Source organism: Panthera leo, chromosome C1, assembly GCF_018350215.1.
Source record: "Panthera leo isolate Ple1 chromosome C1, P.leo_Ple1_pat1.1, whole genome shotgun sequence".
Taxonomy (NCBI): Eukaryota; Metazoa; Chordata; class Mammalia; order Carnivora; family Felidae; genus Panthera; species Panthera leo.
The window spans coordinates 194667034-194694092 of NC_056686.1; positions in this window are offsets into that span (position 1 = coordinate 194667034).

Genomic DNA, 27059 nt, shown 5'->3' on the forward strand with positions numbered 1-27059 from the left:
ATCAGAGCAAAATACATGGATTCCATTTAGCAAGATAAAATTATTTTCAAACCAAAATTATAAAATTATTCCTGGCTGAAAATATTAGCAAAGCTACAGATGGAATGTCTGTTAGTGGTGCGACTGGTTTGTTTAGAATGTAGGAAAAACAAAGGCATATTTGTCAATGTCCATCTAATTGCTGTCAGTAGGGAGAGAAGTTACATCATTTTTAGAAGCTTAAACCCCAGCTAGGGTACTTTGGCTATTATTTGTTTTTAACTTCCATTCTGCAGGCTAAGAGGAAATAATACATGCTTTTGCCCCCATGAGTTTTTAAATCTCTGCCTTTTAACATGTTCCTTTCTGGTATTAAACTTGGTAGTTATACATGTAAAGGACTTGAGTTTATGAAGCATGGAACAGAGTTTGAGATACCAGGAAGTTTTAAACATAACACACTTATAGTGATAATTTGCTATCTATTAAGTGCTTTTGTTTAATTCATATTGTTAGGATATATTTCTATGGCTTTTGAATTGTATTTCTTTTAGTAGCATTCTTTGATGAATTCTAATTAGGTAGGAAATTTATAAATACAGAAAAATATGAAAAAGGAAAAAAAATCATGACCTATAATAACTTGAACCAGGGATGTACACCACTGATAATTTAGCAAATTTCCTTGTAATATCTGTGCAGAGATATGTGTAGTACATATGCATATATGCATGTAAATGTGTATATACTCATATACTAAGCTCAAATGTCTAAGCATATCTTGTAGCACCTGAGTATAAAATGAGGTCACTTTCATATATCCAATAAATAATAATCAACACCTAGTATGTACAATGCAGTGTCTTAGTCACTAGGGACCTAACAGTGAACAAAACCCCCAAATCTCTTCCCTCAGGGAGTTGTTCCGGGAAGAAAGTCAGTAACTTTCACTGATGGGAATTACAGTGGTTTAAGCCTTAATTTTAGTCTTTCTTCACAACTTTTTCTGTAAGTCTGTCCTGTACTCAGGAAGACAGTCAGTATCCTTCTACAGCTCCAGCAGGTCCTGGAGTGGGACACTTGGAGGTCAGTGATATGGTTCCTGGTGATCATTTCTAAATAGTTTAGCACCACTCGGAGAGGTGACGATGCATGTTGTTTGAAGTGATGCGGCTCTGGCCCCAGAACAGCATATCCTTCTCTGTGCTGCAAAGTCCTGACGTTAATCAGACAGTCATCTTTAAAAGCTTATCATTAAGCTCCTCATTCCACTGTTACACAGTATGTTTCTTTTGGATTCGAAACTCAACACTAGTAACTTGTCAAAATATTCCTTTCTACTTGAAAAGAGCTCCAATTACGTTTTCTCTATCTCATTACATTTTTATGTGATATTTTAGGTGCTCTGGTAGCCTGCAATAGCTGTCTAAAATCCTTTCCCTTAATCTGCCTCTTCTCCCATTCCTGGCCTTGAAAGAGGGGAGGAGTGTATTTATTCTTTATCCAGCCCAAGAGCAGGACAGACCCTTTTCCTAATTCTCTACTGCTCTGTAGTAACTTCACACATGACAGAACTCTACTTGGTTGCCAGAATACATGCCAGGAAATAAAATCTAGAGAACAATGTAAATTTCTATTAGGTTAGGCTACTCTTGGGGTTTGCAGACTTAAAACCAAGGAAACCCTGGTTGGATACCTCTCTGCCCAACTCCTGTTTATCACTCTGTGAAAATCTCCCTCTTTCATTTTTTTTTTAATGTTTATTTATTTTGGGACAGAGAGAGCAAGCAGGAGAGGTCAGAGAGAGAGGGAGAGAGAGTATCCTAAACAGGCTCCACACTGACAGCACAGAGCCTGACAAGGGGCTCGATCTCACAGACCATGAGATCATGACCTGAACTCATATCAAGGGTCGGATACCTGGCTGACTGAGTCACCCAGGTGCCCCTATCCCTCTTTTAAAGGACTGTACCCATGTAGAACTGTCCAAAGCCCAGAAATTCTCTCAAAAAGCAAAGGAAATTCCTTTCTTATTGCCTAAGTTTTACCTTTACAACTCTAATTTCTTATGTCAGGGTTTCCATATCCTAAGATGATATATCATGTAAATAAAACCTTCTTTTAGAGGACCTCCTCTTGTAGACATAGTTGGGTCCCAATTCTCTGGCCAGACAGAACAATCACAATACTCCGTGTAACACCAGTATATAGTAAGATACCTAGTCTTAGATAAAACTGAAGATTCATAGAGCCCAGCACTCCATTGTGGTTCCTTTGGTTGGTCTTATATCCTACATGAGGTGATCATTCCTCCATCTCTCTACATCCTTCCTCTTGTTTTCAAAATCTCAATTCCAGATTCTCTGTAAGCAACTGTTTAAACAAAAATATGTGTACATACACACACACACATGTCTTCCTAGGAGAATAAACAGAATATCTAGGTATTGAATATTCTAAGCCTTTGAATAGCTATGACACCTTTACCAAAGAGACAAAAAAAAAACATTTAGAGAAAAAAACTGCTAAAAAAATTTACCTAATTTATATTATATTCACAGTCAGGTAAATATTGTTTTCACACATTTCTCCAAGGTAATGACTGGGATTTATTTTATATTCATGAAACCAAAGTGGATTCCTAGAAAAAAAGAACATTACATTTTCAAAAAAAAATTAGGGTTTTTATTGCATATGCATTACATTTTATTACATATACATATATTTTTAACAAACTATTGTTATATCCTATATTGACTTTGTACAATAAACTTTTCGTTAAACCTTGTATGTGACCATTTTCCCATGTCATTAACAATTTTCGAAAGCTTCATCTTAGTGGCTGTATCCATAATGTACAACTTATTTTGTCATGTTTCTTTTATTTAGAGGAAATCTATTTTGCTTCCATTTTTTTCTACTACAAACAACATTGGAATGGTTATCTATATGCATTTGCTTGCTTCATTGACTATTTCCTTAAGATATATGCTTGTTGGTGACACTGTTGTGGCATAGGATCTTAAGGCTCGATCTCAAGAAGATGGGTCTTTATTTCCTTGACCCTACTACATAGTAATGTATCCTTTTCTGTGGAGTTGAGGACTAACAAATTATGATCAGTTACTAAGCAATGTTTGTCCAGGTTACTGTGCCTTTTCTATAGTTGCACTAAGGGCAACTCAGTTAAGATCTTAAATTTTCTGGCTTATGGTATCCCTTTAGGAAAGTGTTATTTGTTTAAACAACTGGCATTTAGTAATAATATATTTAATTTAATTATTCATATACATGTATTTAATGTAATCACAACGAAAATCTGCATTTTTCAGGTATAATGCAAAGTGAATCTAAATATCAAATTCTTAAGAGGATAATACATAGTTGTCTGTGACTAAATACAGGTCTCAGAAAGTGTAAGCAGAGCCAGCCTGGTGTCTGTGCCCACCACTTCTGAATCATTATTGACAGGGCTGAACCTCCAGGAACTATCTTCTTTTGACTCTGAAGGGGGTATTAGTATCAGAGGCAGTGAAGTCTGTGCTCCATGAGAAGAGAATCCAGTCCCGCTGTGCTGTAGTTATAACACATTTCTTATGCAATGTCTTTCCATGCTGATTACGGTGTGTTGATTACTCACATCTGGGACTCGCATTTGATTAGGCTCACTGAGTTTAGCTCTTCTTCCCACTTCTAATTGTCTCTTTTCTCAATCTTCTCTGTCTTTATTGTCATTGAATTTCATTTTAGTCTGTAGTCAAATTGATGGCTTCTCGAAGGTTTCATTACATTTTTTTACTTCTTTGAGTTCTTTTTCCAAGGTTCTGCTATGTTTGCCCTTTCTAATATATTTGGACCTTTGACTGAGTAAGTAAACATTCAGAGATGCATATAATTCTATAGTCACTCTCTGTCACCAGTGAACTGTTTATAAGTGAACAGATATGATTTTCATTTCATCTCTAAATACTTACTCCTTCATCAGATTAGCTAGAGTGATCAGAAGAAGGCTGTTTTGACCTTTGGAAAATATACTTAGTTGTGGTGTCTCTCTCTGTCTCTGCATCTCTGTCTCTGTCCCAGTCTTTATCTCTCTCTAAATAGATGATGGATAGATAGATAGATAGATAGATGATAGATGATGATAAGTGGATAGATAATCAGGTATAGAGTGTCATACACCTAGTAAGCACTAAGTATTCATGAGTTCCTTCTATATTCCAAAATTTTTACATTTTAATTTAGTCATGTAAATTTTTATATTTTAGTTTAGATATGTAAATTAAAGGCCCTAAAACTGAATTATCTCTGAAATGCTTAAGTGAGAATTTTTATAAGTTACCAAACTCCATGTTGGTCAGTATCTTCATTTTACATATTTAAACACAAATAATCTAGGTCAACTTTCATTGTAAATTAACACATTTTCTGTGCTTGCCCTTGGCTAAGTGCTTATAAATATACAATTTAAAATATTCCCTGCCTACCCAAGGAGTCCTGACTGAAGCTAACAATGAAGAATTCTTACCATTATACTAAACTATGGTGCTAGACATAGTCTTTTGGAGTATGAGAGGACACTGGCTTCCTGTATAATAAGTGACTATGTAGTTCCCCTCTCACAACATAAATATAACAAACTTTCATATTGTTAGTCATACATAGGTTACACTGTTATGTTGGTGTTTAAAGCTGGAGTTTTAGAAAGTTAGTGGTTTTTTTTTAAGTTTATTTACTTATTTTGAGATAGAGAGGGAGAGGGTGAGAGAGAATCCCAAACAGGCTCTGTGCTAACCGCACCATCCCATGAACCACGAGATCATGACCTGCAACAAAATCAAGAGTCAGATGCTTTACTGACTGAGCCACCCAGACGCTCCTAATGTTTTGTTTTGTTTGAGATATCACTTAAACACATTAAATAGTATAACCTTTGAAAGATGATTATAGATCTGAGAGGAATAACAATTTAGCATCAGCCCCCAGTCAACTGGTTTCTATTCAACAATTCATCCAATAAGTATCTCTTGAGCATCCACTACTTAGGTTTGGGGAAGTATCAGCAAATAAAACAAAAATTCTGATGCTATGGTACTCTAATACCCAAAGTCAATTTTACTAAGTGTTCTCCAGTTAAAGGAGTAGTTTATCTATTACTCCCTATTTGTACACAGAATGCTGGGCAGTGCCAGAAAGATTATCATGTGATTGAGTAACCAGGAAACAAATATCCCAGGACATCCTGGGATAAAAAAATTTGTATCACATAATCTACCATGTTACACATATCCAGTGAAAGACAGAAATTGTAAAAATGACAAAACTGTAATTACTGTTAGGATTTTATGCTGTTTTAAGAAACTACTGGTATCTTGTGAATATGGAAGGTCATTTGACTTGCCCAAGGACATGAAGAATGCTGGCTTTTTTGTCACGAATATTACATTCCGGCTTTTTCAGTCAGCATACTTAGTTTTGCTATGAGGGAATTGTCAACTGATTTTCATGATATCGTATTGTTTATTCTGCTACTAAGTTGAAGACTATTCCTGTTAACATGACAGGTGTTAGTCTGTTTTGTTTAGATTATACAATGTGATCTGCTTGGACAATGGAAATAATGCAAAGCGTTCAAACATACACACACACCCACACATTCAGTATATGGTTAATTAAAATAAAAAATGATGAAATTTATGAACTAGAATGTCATTTTTCTATTTTGAAGAATAATATTTTTTTCAGTGTAGGAAAGGTGTTATGCTATGAGAACTCGTGTTATAAAAACAAAAATTGATTGAATTCAAACCTATTAGGGAAACAGTAGATGGGCTAAATTAAAAAAGAATACCATGAAAGCAAAGCATTATATTTGTTTATGAAAACTTATGATTTAAATGAGAACTGAAGGTTTTAATTGAAACAATTGATTGGCTTAAAATGGTTTATGCAAGATTTTAATTTAGAAATTACTGTTTATCTCTGTCACAACCATTTTTTCATAAGCTGACTTTAGCAGCAATGAAACATCTCATTAGATTGACACGTTACATTTTGAGAAATAATTATTTGCTTTATTATGATTCCTTTTAAAAGAACACAAATCTTTTCTTTTTTTTTTATTTAAAAAATTTTTTTTTAACGTTTATTTATTTTTGAGACAGAGAGAGACAGAGCATGAACGGGGGAGGGTCAGAGAGAGGGAGACATAGAATCTGAAACAGGTTCTGAGCTGTCAGCACAGAGCCTGATGTGGGGCTCGAACTCACGGACCGTGAGATCATGACCTGAGCCGAAGTCGGCCGCTTAACCGACTGAGCCACCCAGGCGCCCCCACAAATCTTTTCTTCAAAAAAGTTTGTGTATACAAGTACACACACGCACACACATCTTTTATATTTCCTAATTCTCCACAAACTCTTTTCTAAAAAACAAATTAAGAACATAATTATTTTCATTAAGAACAAATACAATGTTAGTCTTAAGCTTCTTTAAACTACTTCAAAATCCTATGGAAGTCATTTGGGTTTAAAAAGTTAAGTAAAAAATAAGCAAAGCATTTTGTTGCCTTTTCAGTTATCACAAAACTCAAAATTCAAGCAGATATCTCAGGTCTTCTGCATTTGCATAAAGTCTTTAGTTTAAAGAGCTAAATAACTTTGACTATGTCAACTTTTTGATCCACAGTGCCCAGTATTGCATTTCACATCACATAACTTTCCTCCGCAGCAAGATCCTTTCTAGGTTTTAAAGTTCTTTTTAAACTTCTTCATATTATATCTCTATACCTTATTTGATTTCCCATCTTTAAACTTTTTCTCATACATGGATTCCCTTTATTACTCTTGTACACTTCATACCTCCCAATCTCTTCAGAGTCTTTTAGATTCCAGCTTCATATTTATCTGAAACATGCTGTCTTCATTTTCTTCCTGCCCAGTTCAAATCCAATGATCATTATTTATTTCAACTATTTTCACACCAACCATCTCTACTCCCTTGTCTGTTTGTCCCCATCTTTGATGAATCTTATCTGCTTTTAAGGTCACTGGCATGGCCATTAGTAGGCTTCAGATGGTCTTCTCTCAAACTTACTCATCTGGGCCTCTCCACAGGGCTGCCTCACCACATGGCATTTGGGTGTTCGCAAAATGAGCATTCTAAAAAAGAGAATGAGAGAGCACTTCTAAGGCAGAAGCATGATTTTTTTATGTAAACTATTCTTGTAATGTATTCAGAAGCATACATTACTTCTGTTGTATTCTACTCATTAGAGAAGAATCAAGGGGAAGTGATTACATAAATTAGGCATGAATACTGAAGGTAAGATCAGTGGGGATCGTCTTAAAATATACCTACCACAGGGGGAGAAAAAATATTAAAATGTTGACCTATTTGTACAGATGGTGCGCTATGACTGTCCCCCCATGGACTCGCACCACAGTCACCAGAGCCACCCCCCGCAGGTACCCAGGCCACAGGCACTCTGCCACAGCAGGTCCAGGTCCCATAATTATTTCATTACATCTTCTGGAAGTCTCAGTGGGATGCATTGGCTCAAGATTGCAGTCAACCTCCAAGTCCAGATTGACACTAAGATCCAAGTCCAAGTCCTCCTCTGTCTTCAGATCCAGGTGTAGGTCCAGGAGTCCTCCCTCCATGGCCAAGAGGGAGTCCAAGTCCAGCTCACAATGCAAGAGTCCTCCCCAAGTCTCTTGAGGAGGAAGGAGTGGTGTCTTCTTAAGCAAATGATGTGTCACAAAGCAACATAACTAATGAAAGACTTGGGGGAAAACGACCACACACAAAGTCCATTGAAGAGTCCTTTGAACAAGCTACTGGCTATTGAAAAGGTTGTTTTGTGATATTTTGTCTAGTTTTTTTTTTTTTTTTTTTTACGTTTTGAGCTTTGCCTCAGGTGGCAAATTTCATGTTATGTGCCATTTTGTTGCTGTTATTCTAATTTCTTGTAATTTAGTGAGGTGAATGACTTCAGATTTCATTAGTGGGTTGGCTATTTGAGATAAATTTTCCTTTTTGTTTATACAGGGCTGACTTTTTTTTGTTTGAAATTAAACAGATTGGTAACCTCATTTGTGGCCTCCTGACTTTTAAGGAAATGTGTGCAGCCATTACACACAGCCTAATGCTATCAAGGGATTGTCTCAATATTGCCTTCATTCCTTAAAATCAAAACCCTACAAAAGTTGGTATAAATGTATTTGTATATGTTATTTAACTTCAGGTCTAAATGGTAATTTGAACCCAGACTTGTAGAAAGACTTCTCAGCTGAAACTACTTGATTTTTTGAAAGGATTGTTTATCAGACACAATTCTAATCTCTTCTTATGTGTATTTTTGTGCTGTAGGCACAGTGGTATAGCAGATGAGTAATGCTGGTTAATGAGTAAGGTGGTGCATTGCTGTGCAGGGTGCTTGGCTGTTTCCTGTTTGCTCCTGTTTGCTCCTGTGTAAAGATGTCATGTTGTGCAGAAACAACTGGCTGTCCAGGTTATTAAAATGCTCGACAGCTGTGCTTCCAGTCACCTGGGCCTTGCATATAAATAACAGAACCTACAGTGAACACATGGAGCTGATGATAAATGCACCTTTTTTCCGCCCCTCCCCCCCAATGGTAAATCTGATCATCTTCATGTATGAACTTAAAATATAGAAAATGTTAATGAAGCAAATGGTTGGTAACTTTGTAAGTGCTTATAACATAATGCACCTTTTTGCTCATATAACTATTGTTTTTGTAGTTTAATTAAAACTTTTTTTTGGCATTAAAATTTTTTTGACCCATTCACGAGAAGCAAAGATAAAGGAAAAGAAAAAGAAAATACAAAGTGAGATAGTAGAAATAAGCCCAATGTGTAACTACAATAAATTAAACATGTAAGAATGAGCTATTAAATACAGAAATTATTTTCCTTATATTCAAAATATAAATATTTATGTAAGGAGAAAAAGTTTGAAGAGATATAATCTTATTTGTAGATACTATGATTATTTTCATAGAATATTCAAAATAATTTTTACACTCTTAGAATTTATTAGAGTTGATGTTCTCTAATAAGTTTTTAGGATTTAGTTTTAGGATACAAACTCAACATATAAAAATCTTATAATACAGAGACAAAACTAATTGGGAAGCATAGAGAGTAAAATTTCAGTTCTCAATAGCAGTAAAAGTGATGTTTCCCAGGAATAGGCCTGACCAAAAGTGTTCAAACCTCTGGGTACAAAATTACAAAATAATGATGAGGGCCATAAAAGGCATACATAAATGGAGAAAGCTGAATCTGTATTTGTTCTGAAAAATATCAGTATCATCAAAATAGTTTTCTTCAAATTAACGTAAAATGTTAATACAATTGCAACTTCCAACGTTTCTTTTTGATAGAATTGGAAATGCCACCCCTGTAATTCATATATTAGAAGAAATAGGCAGAATGGATAGCAATTATAAAGAGTAAGATGGGAAGAGTTATTCTACCAGATATGTAGACATACTATACAACTATAATAATTAGAACTGTGGAATTAGCAAAAATACACCAACGGTACAAAATAAAGGGTCTGCAAACAGAGCCACACATATAAAATGATTTAATATATGACAGTGTTAACATTATAAGAAAGAGGGGAAATGGTAAATTGCTTTATATATAGTGACAGAAAAGTAGAAAAAAGAAAATTAGATGTCTTTCTCACACTGCACACCAACATGATATTCAGGTAGACCAAAGTACTAAATATGAACAGCGAAATTTAATTGAAGATCTCCAAATAATACAGGACTTCTTAAGTAAGATAAAGAAAAGTGCAAACAAACAAACAAAAAATAGACATACATTTAATCATTTATTTCCAAAGGAGGAAACCAAATAGGGAAAATAGGCCTATATCCTGGTGATAATGGAAATAATTTAGTGGATATATATACTAATACACATGTATTTTCTTTTTTTTTTTAATTTTTTTTAATGCTTATTTAATTTTGAGAGACACAGAGAGACAGAGCATGAGCAAGGGCAGGGCAGAGAGAGAGGGAGACACAGAATCTGAAGCAGGCTCCAGGCCCTGAGCTGTCAGCACAGAGCCCGATGCAGGGCTCAAACCCATGGACCGCGAGATCATGACCTGAGACAAAGTCAGATGCTTAACCAACTGAGCCACCCAGGTGCCCCAATACACGTGTATTTTCTAATACACATTCTATTTTCACAGTTGGTGAAAATAGAAACTACCCTTTTGGAGATCAAGTCAACAATAGCTGATAAATGTGAAGATGGATGCTCTTACCATACAGTGAACAAATTCCACTTCTTGGTACATCCATAGATAAGATGTGTAAACACTTGTGCAAAATGAAATGCAGGAATGTTGGGGCATTGCTTTTAATAGCCCAAACTAAAAATATCCCAAATGTCTATCAATCAAGAATGTAAATCTAAATCATTATAGTTGTAGCACAAAACTATACAATGTTTAAAAAGAACAAACATCATCTATTGACATGGCTAAATGTCAAATATATAGTTTTGGGTGAAAAGAATAAGTTGCAGAATAATATATACTGTTTTCTGCCACTCGTATAAAGTATAAAAACAAATAAAATGCTAAATTGTAGCACTTTATGTAAATATGCAGTATAAATATAGATACATTCATGGAATTGATAAAACTCAATTTACTATAGTAATCTAAGAAAGGCAAATGGAATATAAGTTATATATTGTTTTTTTTGAAAATTCTTTGGAAAAAAGATCAGAAGCATATAAAAAATACTAGTAAGATTTGATAAAACTGGGGTAGTGGGTGCATAGGAGCTCATCTTTTGTATTTTTATCTGTTCATTTGAAATAATTAACAATATATTTTTTAAAGTAATCACCTTCCCTGTCCATTTTCACTAACATTTCTGTGGTCCAGAAATGTGTTGATTTATGCCTGGAACTCTCACACGGCCTTACCTCCTCATACTTTGCCTTCAACCTGATCTTCTGCCAGTCAATTCCAGCTTATCCCTTACTACCATCAGCAGGAACATCAAATTTCCTGTTACTATCATTTCATAATATCTATTATATCAAGTCTGAGCTTCTATTTCTTTCTTTCAAGGCCATCCAGAATCTGCCAAGACTGTTCATTCTTACAACACTTTCTCTTCCACAGGAACCCTGTACTGCAATTAAATGTAACTATGCACTGTCCCTTTACTCAACTCCAAAGCCATTTCATCAAGTCACAGTGCAACTGACATAACTTCCATAATGTTCTTTTCCTAACTACTTCAGCTCATTTAAGGTTTGCATTATCTGTAAATTCAGTATGGTAGCATTCACCTCTTAAATAGTCTATTCTGATTTTAGAATTTGGATTTGGACATTTAGCTAATTTTGTGAGGACCAGGACAGGTCTTACATTCTTTTATGTTAACCACAGGGCTAAACACACAAATTCCCTCAACTACTTTTTGTTCCAGGATGATTTAACGGCTCTCAGGCCCTCGCTGAGAAAGCTGGACTATTCTTGACTTTTCCTACTCTTTCACCCCTCTTCAAACAGCTGCTAAGTCTTATTTTTCAGTTTTGTTAATATATTTCTATTCAGTGTGCTTATCTCTGTTTTCATTGAACAGCCTTTTTAAAGCCAGTGTTACTTTATATAAATAGCAGAAGACTTGGAAAATTATAATATCTAAGATGATACATCTTCATGAAATTATCACCTGATACTTGCACAGTTGGGGAATTTTGCTGTTCTACACTAATAACAATCTATGTAACAACTCTGGTATCCCTCTATATCCCATAATGAAGTCAGATTTATATTTATGAAATATAATTTGGTCATTCTTTTGCTTAAAGATTTTTAAAAATTTTTTTTTTCAACGTTTTTTATTTATTTTTGGGACAGAGAGAGACAGAGCATGAACGGGGGAGGGGCAGAGAGAGAGGGAGACACAGAATCGGAAACAGGCTCCAGGCTCCGAGCCATCAGCCCAGAGCCTGACGCGGGGCTCGAACTCACGGACCGCGAGATCGTGACCTGGCTGAAGTCGGACGCTTAACCGACTGCGCCACCCAGGCGCCCCAGCTTAAAGATTTTTAATGGCTTTCCATTGTCCTTATGAAGTCCCAGATACTTCACATGACCCATAGAGCCTGGTGTCATCTCCCACCACCTGCTTCTGCATCCTTATCTAATGCCACTCACCTCTAAGCTGTAGACACATTCCCTTCTTTCAATTCCTCCAGATGCCATTTGCTTTATCCCCTCAGGGATTTTATACAGGTTAATCTGTCTTTCTAGAACCCATTTCTAGAAACTTTTGTTCTTCAAGTCTTAATTATAATTTTCTTAATGAATCTTTCCTTAACTCTTGCCCCTACTCATTCCACTCAAACTGTTACAATATCAAAGCTCCTTTTATTTATTTCTTACAGCACTTACCAAAATATAATTAATTTTTTCCCCTGAGTCCATAAGCACCACAGAGAATGAGATTCTATTTTCTCCCTATTTTATCTCCAATAGATGACATTTCCTTGGATACAGTAGATGTATATACATATTCATTGAACGTGTAAATGGACTCCACAGGAATATTTATTAATTGCTTTTGACTGTTTAAAATAGATGGTAAATATATTTTTTTACATAGTTCTCTCTACTTACCTCAATTTCCGCTCACTTGTTGTCATTCTATTTTCAGAGATTGAAGAAGATAAACAAAACCATTTCTATAAAATCTAGAGGAGATCAGAGTTAAGCCAAAAATCTGAGTATGTTCAATAACTTTTATTTTTCATTTTTTCCAAAGTTAGAAAATAGAAGTAAATACTTCATAAGTAATGATTTTTCTCCCTTATTCAAGTGCAACTCAGCTTATTAGGGTGGTCACTGACTATTTTTTAAATAGGAATTCCTGGGGGTTAAGGAGGGACCAGAATCTTTACTAGAAAGCATTTAACATTAACAACAACAAAATAAACACATAACTTCAATGTTCGGCACTTTCAAGTCAACACTCCTACTTGGCCCATTCTTTAATACTTTCTTTAATCATTTCCTCTGCTTGCATCTGTGTTTTCAAAGTTGCAATAGTCCTACACAATGTTTAGAAACTATAACACAATTCCACTCTCAAAATGGAAAGGGAGAAAAAAAAGACAACCTACATTTCACACCCTGCCATGTTCTGGCTGCACTAAGTGATTAATGATAATGGCCATTTGCCCAAAATATAGACTGAGTTAACAAATGGGATTGGAAAACAACTTTATGATAAATGTAGGAAATATATTATTCTTTTTCTATGCTATATACCTTTCTTTGTACATAAAATGGAAAGCATTCTTAAATTCTATTTGCACATAATAATGCATGAAATTACAGCTTTTATAATGCCATGTATTGAGAGGAGTTGGATTGATTTGGTCAGCCAAGGAATGCAGCCTGTGAGAATTACGTTTATTAATACCTTATAACCTGCAGAGTTCTTCTAAAGGAAATATTACATATTATAGATTTATGGTTTATTTTATGGAGACTCTGTACTTGATACAGAAGAGATAATTTTGGAGTTTCCATCCTTATGTTTACCTGGCCAGTACCTACTTATTTACATAAAGGTTATGATGATGAGCTTTAGAACAAAAAGGTTAACTGAATCGAAGGGAAAATCATCCATGAAGAATTAGGTCCCTCTGTAAGTGATACATTTCTCTTACTCCTTTAAATTGTGTTTTAGCTTCTCTCAGTGAAGAGAGGTGAAGGAATGGCTCCCCATGACCCATTTTGTAAATGATAAAATGTTCTAGACCTTCAGTCAGGTAATGGGGAAAGTCTGTTCCCAGTACTATGCATCTGATCGTTCTCTAATAAACTAAATGTAATTAAAAATAGAGCAAGGCCATTGCATTTTAATAGCTTGGATTCTTCCCTGTGGAAGAGTCAGCAAACAGTGAGAGAATATGAAGATTCAGCTCCCTAGCACCTGCCAGGCAGCCTTTCTCAAGATTAACAGCATCACACCAGGTTATTAGAGGAAACATAAATACTTTTGAAGCTCTGTGGGTAGTTACGATATCACGTTTTATTATCTTCTCCTAAAATGGAATTACTCACTGTAATTGCTTGCCCGTCACAGGCCAACAAACATGACAGAAGAAATCCTACATATTGGGGAGCAGGGATATAATGCAAAAGCAGCTGGCCTAGAAAATGTTTTTAGGGACACATTATTACATATTTATAATAATCATAATTAAAATTTTATAGCACTTTACAGCTTCTAGGATAGGCATATATTTATGCCTTGCAATTTGAAGTGGGCTTAGTAGTTATTTGAATTCCAATTCGGATAAGGAAATAGGGGTGTAAAGATGTTGAGTGATTTGCCTAAGAATCCTGCTGCCAGTAATTGCAAAGTTGAGAATGAGCCCAATCTCCCAACTTCATTGTCTGTTCTTTCTGCCATTCTGCATGGCCTCACTTAATTCAGTAGCAAACACATATTTGCAGTTCCTTTGTGAACCACACCCTTCTTGGAGAAGAGTTGGTTTTCAAGAAACTAGAATTCCCCAGAAGAATAATGGAGGATAACTAAAATGCAAAGAAATTACAATGTCATACGTGGCCGTACAGAAGTTTAGAGATTTGTTGTTAGGCATGGGCTATTTGATAGTATACAGGAAGTCACCATCTCTATGAGTAAGACGAAAAAAGAGATACATTAGGAGACACTTTATATGTTGTTATTATTTTTGCTTTTGTTGACTTTATTTCCAAAATAAGCTTGATTATGAAAAGGTGGGCTGAGTCTAAAGATGGAATGGGACTAATACACAGAGAAGTACAGACTGGGAGATGATACTTGTGTAAGATATTATTGGATAAAAAACTGTTATCCAAAATATACAAAGAACTCTTAAAACTCAACAATAAGGAGATCAACATCCCAATTAAAAACGGGCAGGAGATTTAAACAGATGCTTCAACAAGGAAGAATACAGATGGCAAAGAAGCCAATGGAAAGCTGCTCCACATCACATGTCATTAGGAAATTGCAAAAACTTAAACAACAATGAGATACCACTACTCACCTATTAGAATCACATCACTAAAATCCAAAATACAGACAATGGCAAATACTGATGCAGATGTAGACAAATAAGAACTCTCATTCGTTGCTGGTAGAAATGCAAAATGGCCACTTTGGAGGACAGTTTGGAAGTTTCTTACAAAACTAAACATCCTCTTACCATATGACCTAGCAATTGTGGTCCTTGGTATTTACCCACCAAAATTAAAAAACTTATGTTCACACGAAAACCTGCACATGGATGTATATAGCAGCTTTTTAATAATTGCCAAAACTTGGAAGTAACCAAGATGTCCTTCATTTGGTGAGTGGAAAATAAAATACCAGACAATGGAATATTATTTCGTGCTGGAAAGACTTAAGCTATCAGACCATGAAAAGACATGAAGGAAACTTAAATGCATAGGATTAAGTGAAAGAGATTCATCTGAAAAGTCTATATATTGTATGACTCCAACTATAGGACATTCTGGAATAGGCAAAGATATGAAAATAGCAAAAGAGGGTGCTTGCCAGGGATGGGAGGGAGGAGGGATTAATGGGAAATAAAAAGGATTTTTAGAACAGTGAAACTATTCTGTATGATACTACAATGAAGTGTTGTACACTATATTAGTTTTGACAAATGTATAAAGAGATTTATCCACCATTGTAGTATCATACAGAATGATGATATCCTTCATCAAGAATGAATCCTAATATAAACTGTGGACTTTGGGTGATAATGATAAGCCAATATAAGTTCACTGATTATAACCAACGTATCTCTCTGGAGTGAGATTTTGATACTGGGAGAGGCTGTACATGTACGGACACATGGACTATATGGGAACTCTCTGTACATTGCTCGTCATTTTGCTGTAAGCCTAAAACTGCTCTAAAAATAAGCTGTCTTATTTTAATAACCTTTTTAAATTAAAAAATGTAGTATGGGGAATATCACATCTATATGGGGAAATGAGTGCTGTCACACTCAACAGCACAATGTGTGGCCAGCAGGAAGTGAAGTCAGTGATAACATGTTTTAAAATCCATTTGAGGTCTGGAGAAAATAGGGAGAATTTTAAGTCAAGACTCCTAGACCCCATATTTTACTAAACTAAATGAATATTGGAAGTTCTGACTGTACATCGTACCAGTACATGGAGATTCATTCCATTTATTACCGTACAAACCATTGCTGACTGGTATACCTCTGTCCTAGACTATCTGGAGAGGAATGATCCGTAAAGGTCCAGTTAGTCCAATGGGATGTCATGAAGAATGTGCTCAAAATACAGAGAAGACAGTCTCTGTTATATTTCAAAAAACATGAAATATTTTGTGTGCTCAAATCCTTTATTTGATGCATTACATGCTGCAATCACTTATGGGGTTTCTCAGTTAAAATCCCATTACCTTGATTGAAACTTATCTGTGGATTAATACAATTTTAATTGCTTTCTTGCTTCTTGTTTTGTATACATTTTTAAATTTGAAGTTTCCTGATAATATTTAGGTCAGATATACGGTTGAGTTCTGAGTATTTTAGTGTTTAAATTCTCTGGTCTTTTCTTAATGGAGTATGACCATAAGTTAATGTCAGATGATTGTCCTTTGCTTATTTTCTCTCTTAAGCCATCGTTTGAAACCTCTTTAGCAAATATTATTTGTCCTTAGATATTCTAGCTTGTCTTCTGGCTGAATCCTCAATCCCTAAACGTCCATTCATTTTGTAGTAACCAATGTGGCACCAATTTTTATCTCAATTTGGCCTATCGTTGTTGAAAAATTCTTGAATTCTTACTGTGTTATTCTGGGATTTCTTGGGCACATTGCTTTTGGGTTCATGAAGAGTATTTCTGTTACCACAGCATCCATTATGCCCCTCCATGCTAGTTCCAATTCCTGACCACAGCTAACAAAATCACTTGTGGCTGACTGATTACTACCACTGCAGTTGGTATTTAGGAAATCACTGAAATTGTTGGCAAGGGGTCACCTCCTGACACATTCTCTAGGCCCCAAAGATTTGTAGTTCATCAACAGTTGGGCCACATTTTTACTTGGGCAGCAAAGCAATTTATTCCAGGATAAAGAAAGACCTCTGCCTGCAGCCCTGAGGAGTTCAGATAGAAATCCTTGGACCTGAGCCAACTTACCAGCTCCTGGTCAAACATTTTATCTTCTTTACTCTCTTCTCCTCTCATCATGAACCTCTGTCTGTTGTAAATGTCACTGCTTGATTCCATAGTGGACAAAGCCTGGCTAGTGCCTGTACCCCACTATACCTGTCACTCTCTTGGTTTGGTTCTATTTTGTATGAAAAGATTTGCCTTCTGGACATATTTTATGCCTAAAGATTTCCCTTTTTCAATAAAATCAAGTTTGCACTTTGAATGACTCAGTAACCACGTGCAAGCTGAAGATACACTGGAAGAGGAATACTTGAGGAAAAGAGACTAAAGTGGCAGCAGTCTTAAGGATGCTGTTTCCAGTAGTCCTTTAAAAACATTCAAGAACAGTGTCATAAGAATATGCAACTTATGCTTTTAAACTGTTTTCGTATTCTAACTGCTCTAATTATTACCATATGTATTGCAACTGCATATCTGACGAAATGGCAGAGTGTAAAGTGGGTCCAGAACCTTGTAGACATTGCTAAAATAAATAGTAAAGAGCATAAATAAATGTCACCCTTTAATCTGCTACCCTATGTTTTATTCATATTCATAGTGAACATAATGGATTTAACTATATAGTTTTACTTAAGATCACTAGTCTGGTACATATTGATGGAGACGTTCTTATGTGTCAGGTATTGTGAGGATGTCACTGTCTAGCATGGATGCATATTTCTTTTGCTTTATTATTTTAATATTTATAATATTAAAGAAAGCATACATATTGTTGGAAATTTCCTTTAAGCTCTTGAAACAATGGATTTAGTTACATAACATAATTTTGAATGAAACAGAGCTGACTCACCAAATTAGATAGTTTGAATCCCAAATCTGATTGCCATTTAGGGACCGGGTTAGTAACTCCAGATGCCATTTATGATATCTTTAGACTATATGCTCATTAAGAGCTTTTATTACAAATTCAGTACCATTTAAGCTAAAATGCATTAATGCTTTGGATCTGAATTCTAACCTAAATGTTAAATGAATAAATAAGTGTTCAACGTTTCCTCTAACAATTTAGTTCTGGTTGGTTAGTCTAGTTGTTTGCTTTTGGCTTTGTTTTATGTTTCCTAAACTTGGTGAGATAGATTTTAACGTTTTATTGTGAAATGTCTTATTTTCCTTGCTTATATTCTGTCCTTGAATTCTTCTAATAGACATTCTAAGTACATATGCTTACACATAATATGCGTGTATGTCAGTTGAGTTTTGTCTCTGTGGAGTGGTGGAGAATAAGGCAGACAAGCAGCCTCTAACCAAAGCAAGTGAGGTAACAGATGGAGTGCACAGTGTGAAATTAGGGAATAATTGGCAGGATTTTTTTTAATGATCCATCTGGAATCCAAGGGTCAAGATCATCCATTCTGACAGTTCCACAGGATCACAGCCTCATTTTACATTTACTTATTAAGGTTACTTTCTTCAAAAAAAAAGTCTTCATTATAAACACTTTTTTAAGAAAATGAACAGTAAGAACAACTTAGAATTTACCACAGAATAAATGCTACCCTGTTATAGAATAATGGCTTACATATAAAGAAATAACATATCATGAATTACTATGTCTAATCACATTAACAATTCTAAATATCCTATACCACAGTACCCAGAACTGCAAATGACTGTATTCGGTTAGGTTACATTGATGGTCATTGATCCACACAAAGCTGGGAAGCAACTGGGAAGCTGAAAATTGAAAATATCTGGGGGCTACATTAACAAATAATTCTATTTCTCTAGAGGAAGGGAAGGACAGATTTGGGGAAAGAGCTAGGAGTCTGCCCCATTATGAGGATGATAGTGCCTAGTATTTTTTTCATTTATTTTGCAGTCTAAGTAAAGCAGGTAATGTAAGTAGGAAGGAAATGCAGTACTGACAATCATTTAAAGTAATGACAGCCACAAATGTTTATTGTGGGTTTCCTGTGTGCCAGTCATTCTCCATGAATTACATGTGTTAAGTTACTTAATGCTCCCATTATGTGGCAGGTACTGTGGTGATTCTACTTTACAGATGAAGAAAGAGGATTACGGAGAAAAGCAATTTGTCCAATGACATATGGCTAGTAAATGGCTATTCTGGAATTCAGCCCCAGACTCCCTGACTCTGGAACCTGAGTCCTTACTCTCTCTCTATGTTGTGTTTTCATTAAATATTGATATATTAGATATTGATTTATGTGAATCCTCTCTCTCTCCCCCCCCCCCCGATGATTTTTCATTATATATTGATATATTACAGGGGGAAATTTTCTATACTGAAAATAAGCCAGTGGGCAAATGAGTAGTTACCTCTTTTATTGCATGAAGAAATAATTTACAAAAGCACACATATTTTTAATAGAAATCTACCAATACTTCTTTCATTTATGAATTTTACTTACTCTTCCAAGGTGAATACAAGTTTAATTTTGTTATTTGTACTTTGTACTAGTAACCAACTCTCTGAACTCATTGGATGATTTTTCTTCTAGTTTGTGAAATTGTTTTTAATTCTGTATAAATTTTGAGACTTTGAGATCTATCAAAATATTTATTTCCAGCCTTGCATACCACAGACTCACTATATTTCTGCAATTGTAATATTCATTCATTTATTCATTTAAAATATTTACTAGGCATCTGTTATTCACCATTACTAAGACTACTTTGGTAGACAGGATAGATTTTGTTTCTGTTGTTACGGAACTTAAAGTCTAGGGTGAAGGTCAATTATACAAACATTAACCACTAAGCGTGATAAACACTAAAATAAGATAAACACAGGTTGCCATGAGGACACAAAGCAATATGTCTGTCCTTATCTAGGGATTTTTAAGCATTTACTCAAAGTGGATGTTTTAAGTAAGAATTTTGCAAATAAGTTGCAATTCTGTCTTTATGCATTTATTTTTCACACTCTACTGATAATACTTTTTTAAGATAGAAGAAATTTGGTTATTATAAGGTGATCCAATTTCTTCCCAAGTAACAAGAAACTCTCACGTCCTCAATCCTCTTTCAGTTACCATCTCATTTCTCTTCCTGCTCTTTCAATACAACTTAATACATCTTCACTTTATAAATAAATCAAACTTCCCAAATTTACTTGTATACACACTATCTATAAAAATATGTGAGCATAAAAATATATTAAATATAAAATTTATTGCATCTATAATATAAAAATATATCTCACAGAAGTTTTATATATTTGGGTAAGAATGCAAGTGGGCACTTTGCTGTGAATCTTGAAACAGGTTTTGGAAAGGTGGGGGTAATCTTGGATTGTACACATATACAAAAAAAAGCTTATAAAAGAGTGCATTAGGAGCTGAGGTGACATGGTCACCTGGCTTCAGAACAGTGAATGTTCTCTTCACCTTTTCTGTGTGCAGATATTTTAGAAAAGGGCAAAAATCCTAAATTTGGGCTCTATTTCAGGCAAAGGCTCCAATTTCTCTTGTTCTCTCTTCCATACATTCTCATCAGGCTTCTGCCAGCACCACACCACTGAGGCTACTCTTTCCATGGTTATCTGTGACCTCCAGGTTGGTTCAGTGGTCAATTTCCAGTCTTTGTCTGACTTGACAATGCTGTAGCATTTGACATAGATGAGTATTCTCTTCTTGCAAGCCCCTCTGAAATGTGACTTATCGAACACCACACTCCCCTAGATTTTTCTCCTATCTCATTTTCCACTCTGTTAGTTTCATTTGCTGGTTCCCCCTCATTTCTCTTACTTCTAAATGTTGGAGATTTCAGAGTTCTGGTCTCAGATCCTTACTTTGCGTATTTATAGTCACTCTTTAGTGAATGCTTGAGAGATATCAAACATATATTTTTATTATAATGTTTGTTTCTCCCTTCAAATCTGTTAGTATTTGCTTACTATGTTTAGGTGCTGTGATGTTGGGTGCATATATAATTTTTATGTCATCTTAATGAATTGACCCTCTTATCATTATGTAATTATATTATTTGTCTCTTATTACAGTTTTTGACTTAAAATTGATTTTGTCTGATGCAAGAATAGCTGCCCCTTCTTTCTTTTGGTTTCCATTTGCATGGAATATCTCCCCCCAGCCCCACATACTTCACTTTGAGCCTATGTGTGCCCTTAAAACTGAAGTGGGTCTCTGGTATGCAGCACACAGTTGAGTCTTATTTTTTGTTTTTTGTTTTGTTTTTATCCAGTCAGCTGCTCTATGCCTTTTTATCAGAGAATTTAATCCATTTGCATTTAAAAGTTTTTTTTTTAATGTTTATTTATTTTTGACAGAGAGACAGAGACAGAGCATGAGCGGGGGAGAGTCAGAGAGAGAGGGAGACACAGAATCCAAGCAGACTCCAGGCTCAGAGCCGCCAGCACAGAGCCCCATGTCGGGCTCGAACTCACAGACCATGAGATCTTGACCTGAGCCGAAGTCGGTTGCTCAACTGACTGAGCCCCTGCATTTAAAAGTTTTTAAGAATGTTTATATATAGAGAGTGTGTGTGCATAAGTAAGCGGGCAATTGGCAGAGGGAGAGAGGGAGAGAGGGAGAGAGGGAGAGAGGGAGAGAGGGAGAGAGAGAATCTCAAGCAGTCCCCAGGCTCAGTGTGGAACCCCAGGTGTGTTTATTCTCAGGACTCTGGGATCATGACTTGAGCCAAAATCAAGGTTGGATGCTCAAATGACTGAACCCCCAAACGCCCCTTCATTTGCATTTAAAGTAATAATTAATTGATAAGACCTTAATGCCATTTTATTGTTTACCAGCTATTTTGTAGTTCCCTATTCCTTTCTTTCTCTTTTGCTGTCTTTCTTTGTAAATTGATGATTTTCTGTAGATATGCATTGGTTCCCTTTTCTTTGTGTTTTGTGTGTTCACTGTAGATCCTCTACTGAGAGATTTCTTTTGAAAGTAGCAATACTATTAATGTTACAAAAATGATTTGGTTTCTTTTTCCTTTTTTTTTTTTTGGTTTCTTAAACCAGGAAGTGCTAGTACAAGGAAGAAATCCTTTGTAGACACTGCACTAACTTTAACGTGGATGGGAATGCTCCATTACAAAGACATAAACTGGCCTATAATTGTCAGCTTCCATTAATTTGAAGGGAAATGAATCCACATAGTCCATATACAGGAGCACTGGAAAAAAACTATAGAGGTTATGTGTGTGTGTGTGTGTGTGTGTGTGTGTGTGTGTGTGCGCGCGCGCGCGTGTGTGTGTGCATGTGTGTTGGAGTTGAAACTCTTAAAATTTGAGAAAACAGGTTGAAAAAATGCGGTCAATAAGAAGAAATCTGGAGTTCGACAGAACCATGATGATTATCTGAGGTGTTTATATATCAATCAATGAAGAATAAGAAATAGTAAGAAAAGTTTGAAAAGTTAATGTGTGATTATATAAACATGTGAAGACATCATGAGTCTTAACTTGCCAAACTCAAGTGCTTAGGTAATCCTGCAGTCCTTTATTAGGTGGAAGCTGAAGCACTCTCATACTTTGGATTGCACAGAGTTCATGAGGATAGTATGATTACTAATAAGCAAGACAAGGACTCTTTCATATTTAGTGCATCCCACTGATAACATCTTTATTCTCTAAACCCTTGTGGTCTCACACAATTCAGCAACTCCATTTCCATGATTCCACACTCTGGCATAGGCAACTTTGCAGCCATTTTGAGCCCTCGCAACAGAGTCTAGCTTACCTGGATTCTGCATGTAGCCATCTCCTTTGGTCCTGAGACTTCCTCAGGGCTATCTCTGATGGGCTAGAAGATACCTATTTACTCCAGTTAATTCTGTCCTTCTCTCAGACTTGAGAATCTTTCTCATTTCTCTGACACTATTTTTTTTCTTCCCTTCCTCTTTCTGGTCTCTTCTCTTAACCCTGACACATCAACCAAGTGTAATCCCTTCAATGAGCTACTGCACACAAACTTCTCCAAGAAGGGACTGACTGTCTCATTGCAGAAAGAAATGAAAAGGGACTACATCAGAAATGTAAGAAAAATCAATATCTCATTAAATTACTCTTCTATGACTGTGTAATCAAAACAATAGAGGAAAAAAATACAATAGGGGGAAGTTTATTGTCTGTGTTTTTCTAAATCATTCCCTGAAATTCTTCTTCATTTCCTCTGAGACAAAAATTGCTGAAATTTTAAAACTTTACTGGTAAGTTATCAATTAAATAAGGAAGTTATTTTCGTTATTTTCTTCCAGGATGAAGCTCATACACACCTGTTCACTGAATCTCGGTATGTAGCATTGTGATAATTTATTTCTAGTGCTTTTCTGAAACATATTTAGAGGCTAGAAATATCCTTTAGGTAGAATAAAATGGCTCTTTCCATTAACATTTTCTTTCCTGACTGAAATATTACTGACTACATTACAAGCACCCAGGTAAATTATCTACCTGAAATGATCTCCATATAAATTTTTTCATGTTATTTTGTTACAAATGAACCTTTAATGCAAGAAGATACCAAAGACACTTCACTAGAAAATTAGCAACAAAAGACTTCAAAAGCTTTCTTGGATGGGATGATTAATGATTATTATTATTATTATTATTATTATTATTTTGCAGTATGTGCTTTCCCTTATACTTCAACTTTCATTGTCTGAATTTCAGCATATTTTCCTAGCTTCACATTATGGTATATTTTAGCATTCTTCCATTTGGCATGTGGCTAATAGTACATAGTTGCTCTGTGGCTCATATATTAAAACCGAGCCTCAAGGAAAAGCTTCTTTATAATACAATGTGGGGGATTTTGCCAAGCTGAAAAAACCAATTAGAGTAATAATAAAATATATAGATAAAATCATAAAGATGTATTTCTAGAAAGAGGGAGGATAAGTTTAGATAAAGGAAAGGGAGTAATATTAGCTAAGTGGCATTCCAAACAGGATAGTTTATGGCAATAGAAATGCATTTTTCTCAAGGAAGGCTTTGATCTGCTTGAGGTAGTTTATTAGAAAATGATCAGATCTAGGATTCCATAAGGCAATGGCTGTCCACACAGAATGAAGGTCAGTGTTTAAATGGATAAATAATAATTACATCTACTTTTTAACCTATAGGTATATTGTTATATATCCTCCTCAATGCAACAAATGAGGGAATTCTAACTACAATATATAGGATTATGAAGCTGTATAACTAGGGGGGGCTTGTTATAGTCTAGTATTTTATTTAACCATTGCGTATGTTTCACATTTGTATATCGGAATTTGGGATGTGCTGGATTATTAGTCTTATTTAATTTCTTTTCTCCTCCTACCTCCTATTCTACCAACCTCAACACACACACACACACACACACACACACACACACACACACCCTTCAGATAGGTTATCTCAAATTTTTTTGTTTTGTTTTGTGTTTGCAAACAAAGTGCATACTAAATTCTTATTTAAATATTAAACCACTCTAATACCTAATGTGATGCTTTATTCATATAAAGTTCTAGTAAGAGTAAAATAGTATAATTTCCATTTTATGGGTTCCATGTAGAGAGACTAAGTCTCTTGCTCAGGGTCAGTAATTTCTCATACAGACTACTGCAGTAATTTCTTATCTCTTCTTCATGTTAGAAGTAGATTGAGATCCAACTTCTTAATTTTCAAGATCCATTCTCAGCACAATTTATTACTGGTGATGTTGACCTTGATAAAGGTCATGTTTGATAGGATTCTCCATTGCTGAATTATAGCTCTTCCTTTTCAATGGTTTATATGTTAGAAGGGAATCACTAATTCTAGCTCACACTCAAGGGGAAGGGAATTAAACTTCACCATCTGCAGGGAAGAACATCAAAGAATTTGTGGTCAAATGTTAAAATCACCACAGTAATTAATGTATTTGGGGGAAGATACTTTGAAGCTACATAAATTATGTTAAAGTTTTGCCCACTGATTTTTGCATTCATTGGTGGATCTTGTCTGAGGAAATTACTACTGTGGTATCCTAATGGCGACTTTCTACTTCCTTCATTCCTCACACAGTTACTAGTTGTAGTTATTCTGTAAGGAGGACTTATCCCTTTTCCTTCCATTTTTTAAATTAAATTAAATGAAAAAATTTATTTTCCCTCTCTTATTTATTCAATCATGTATTTATGCCAATAGGGACTCATGGGTATGTACTGTATTCTTTCAATTATAATACAATGATATGGTTATTTATTAAAGTGTTCAAGTTATTCCAGCGTTAGTCATTGGGAACTACTGAAGTCAACTCTTTTGACTATTTGTGTGTGCGGTTTTTTTTTAATGTTTATTTTATTTTATTTTTGAGAGAGAGAGAGAGAGAGAGAGAGAGAGAGAGAGAGCGTGCGCACCAGCAAGGGAGGGGCACGGAGAAAGGGAGACATAGAATCCAAGCAGGCTCCAGGCTCTAAGCTATCAGCACAGGCTGACGTGGGGCTCGAACCCACGAACCGTGAGATCATGACTTGAGCAGAAGTCGGTGCTTAACCAACTGAGAAATCCAGGCACCCTGACTCTTTTGACTATTTGATCACTTTTTTTTGCTTTCTGGTACAACTAGATGCTCCAGGCTATAGCACTAGAATCAGCTACTTTTTCAAGAAGGCCTGGTTCATTTTATTGAAGAATGGTATTCAGAAATTAAGCTTGGGTATATTTTGTAATTTTTAATGAACTGGGTTTTTTTTTTCTTTTTTAATGGGAATATAATCATTTGTATTTTTCTTCTCTTTTTTTCTATTGGAATTGTCTGTCTATAGCCTTTTTCTATTTCTTTCTATTGTGTTGCTTTTATTTGTAAACATTTCTGATAAGTGAAGAATATTATCCTTTTGTTGTATATATTGCAATCTCTTCTCTTAGGCACTTATTACTCATCTTTATGGTGCTTTTAGACATGTTGGAGCTTTACTTGTATAGTCCGATGTGTTAATCTTTTCATTTATACCTTGGTGTTTTATGGCTATTCTGTTTTCAAAATCTATTTGTCTTTCATCATGTCAATACCACAATGTTTTAAATGCTTAAGGCTTATAGTATATTTTAACATATGGCTGGGTAATTGCATTCTTTTTGTTTCTTTTCCAAAAATATTCTTGGCTAAAAATCTATTTCTATTTTAATCATGAATACCAATTTCTCTCTTGGCGGTTATTTTCCAAGGCCTTTCAGTTTAAAATACATTTCACCGGCACATGGGTGGCTCAGTCGGTTGAGCAGCCGACTTCAGGTCATGATCTTGTGGTTCATGAGTTCGAACCTCACATTGGGCTCACTGCTGTCACCCTGACAGAGCAAGGCCAGCTTCAGATCCTCTGTTCCCCACCCTGTGCCCCCACTCCCTGCTTACCCTGTCCCCAAATTAAATAAATATTTTTAAAAACCCACATTTCATTTATTTACAACTTTCCTTTTTTTTTTTTTGTGAGTGTATTTAAGATAGTACATTTCCTTTGCTTTGACTACATCTTATAGATTTTGATATATAGAGTTCCCACTGATTATTATCTGGAAATGGCAAGAACTGCAAAATGATTCCAAATATAGTAACTAACTGCTCTGTTGGTTGATTCTGAAGCTCCTTCTTCTCTTAGCTTCTGCCTCTCTCTACACGAGTAGCACCGAGGCTCCTGCTCCTCCCTTCTGTGGCACAGAATTTTCCCGTGAGCTTCTTACGTGCTCCTTTCTTCTGCTATTTTCCTTTTGTTTATATCCTTTGGGGAGGATTGACTCACAATTTATGACACATTTTGTTTGGTTGGTTGGTTGGGTTTTTTTTTTTTAATTTTTTTTTTTAACGTTTATTTATTTTTGAGACAGAGAGAGA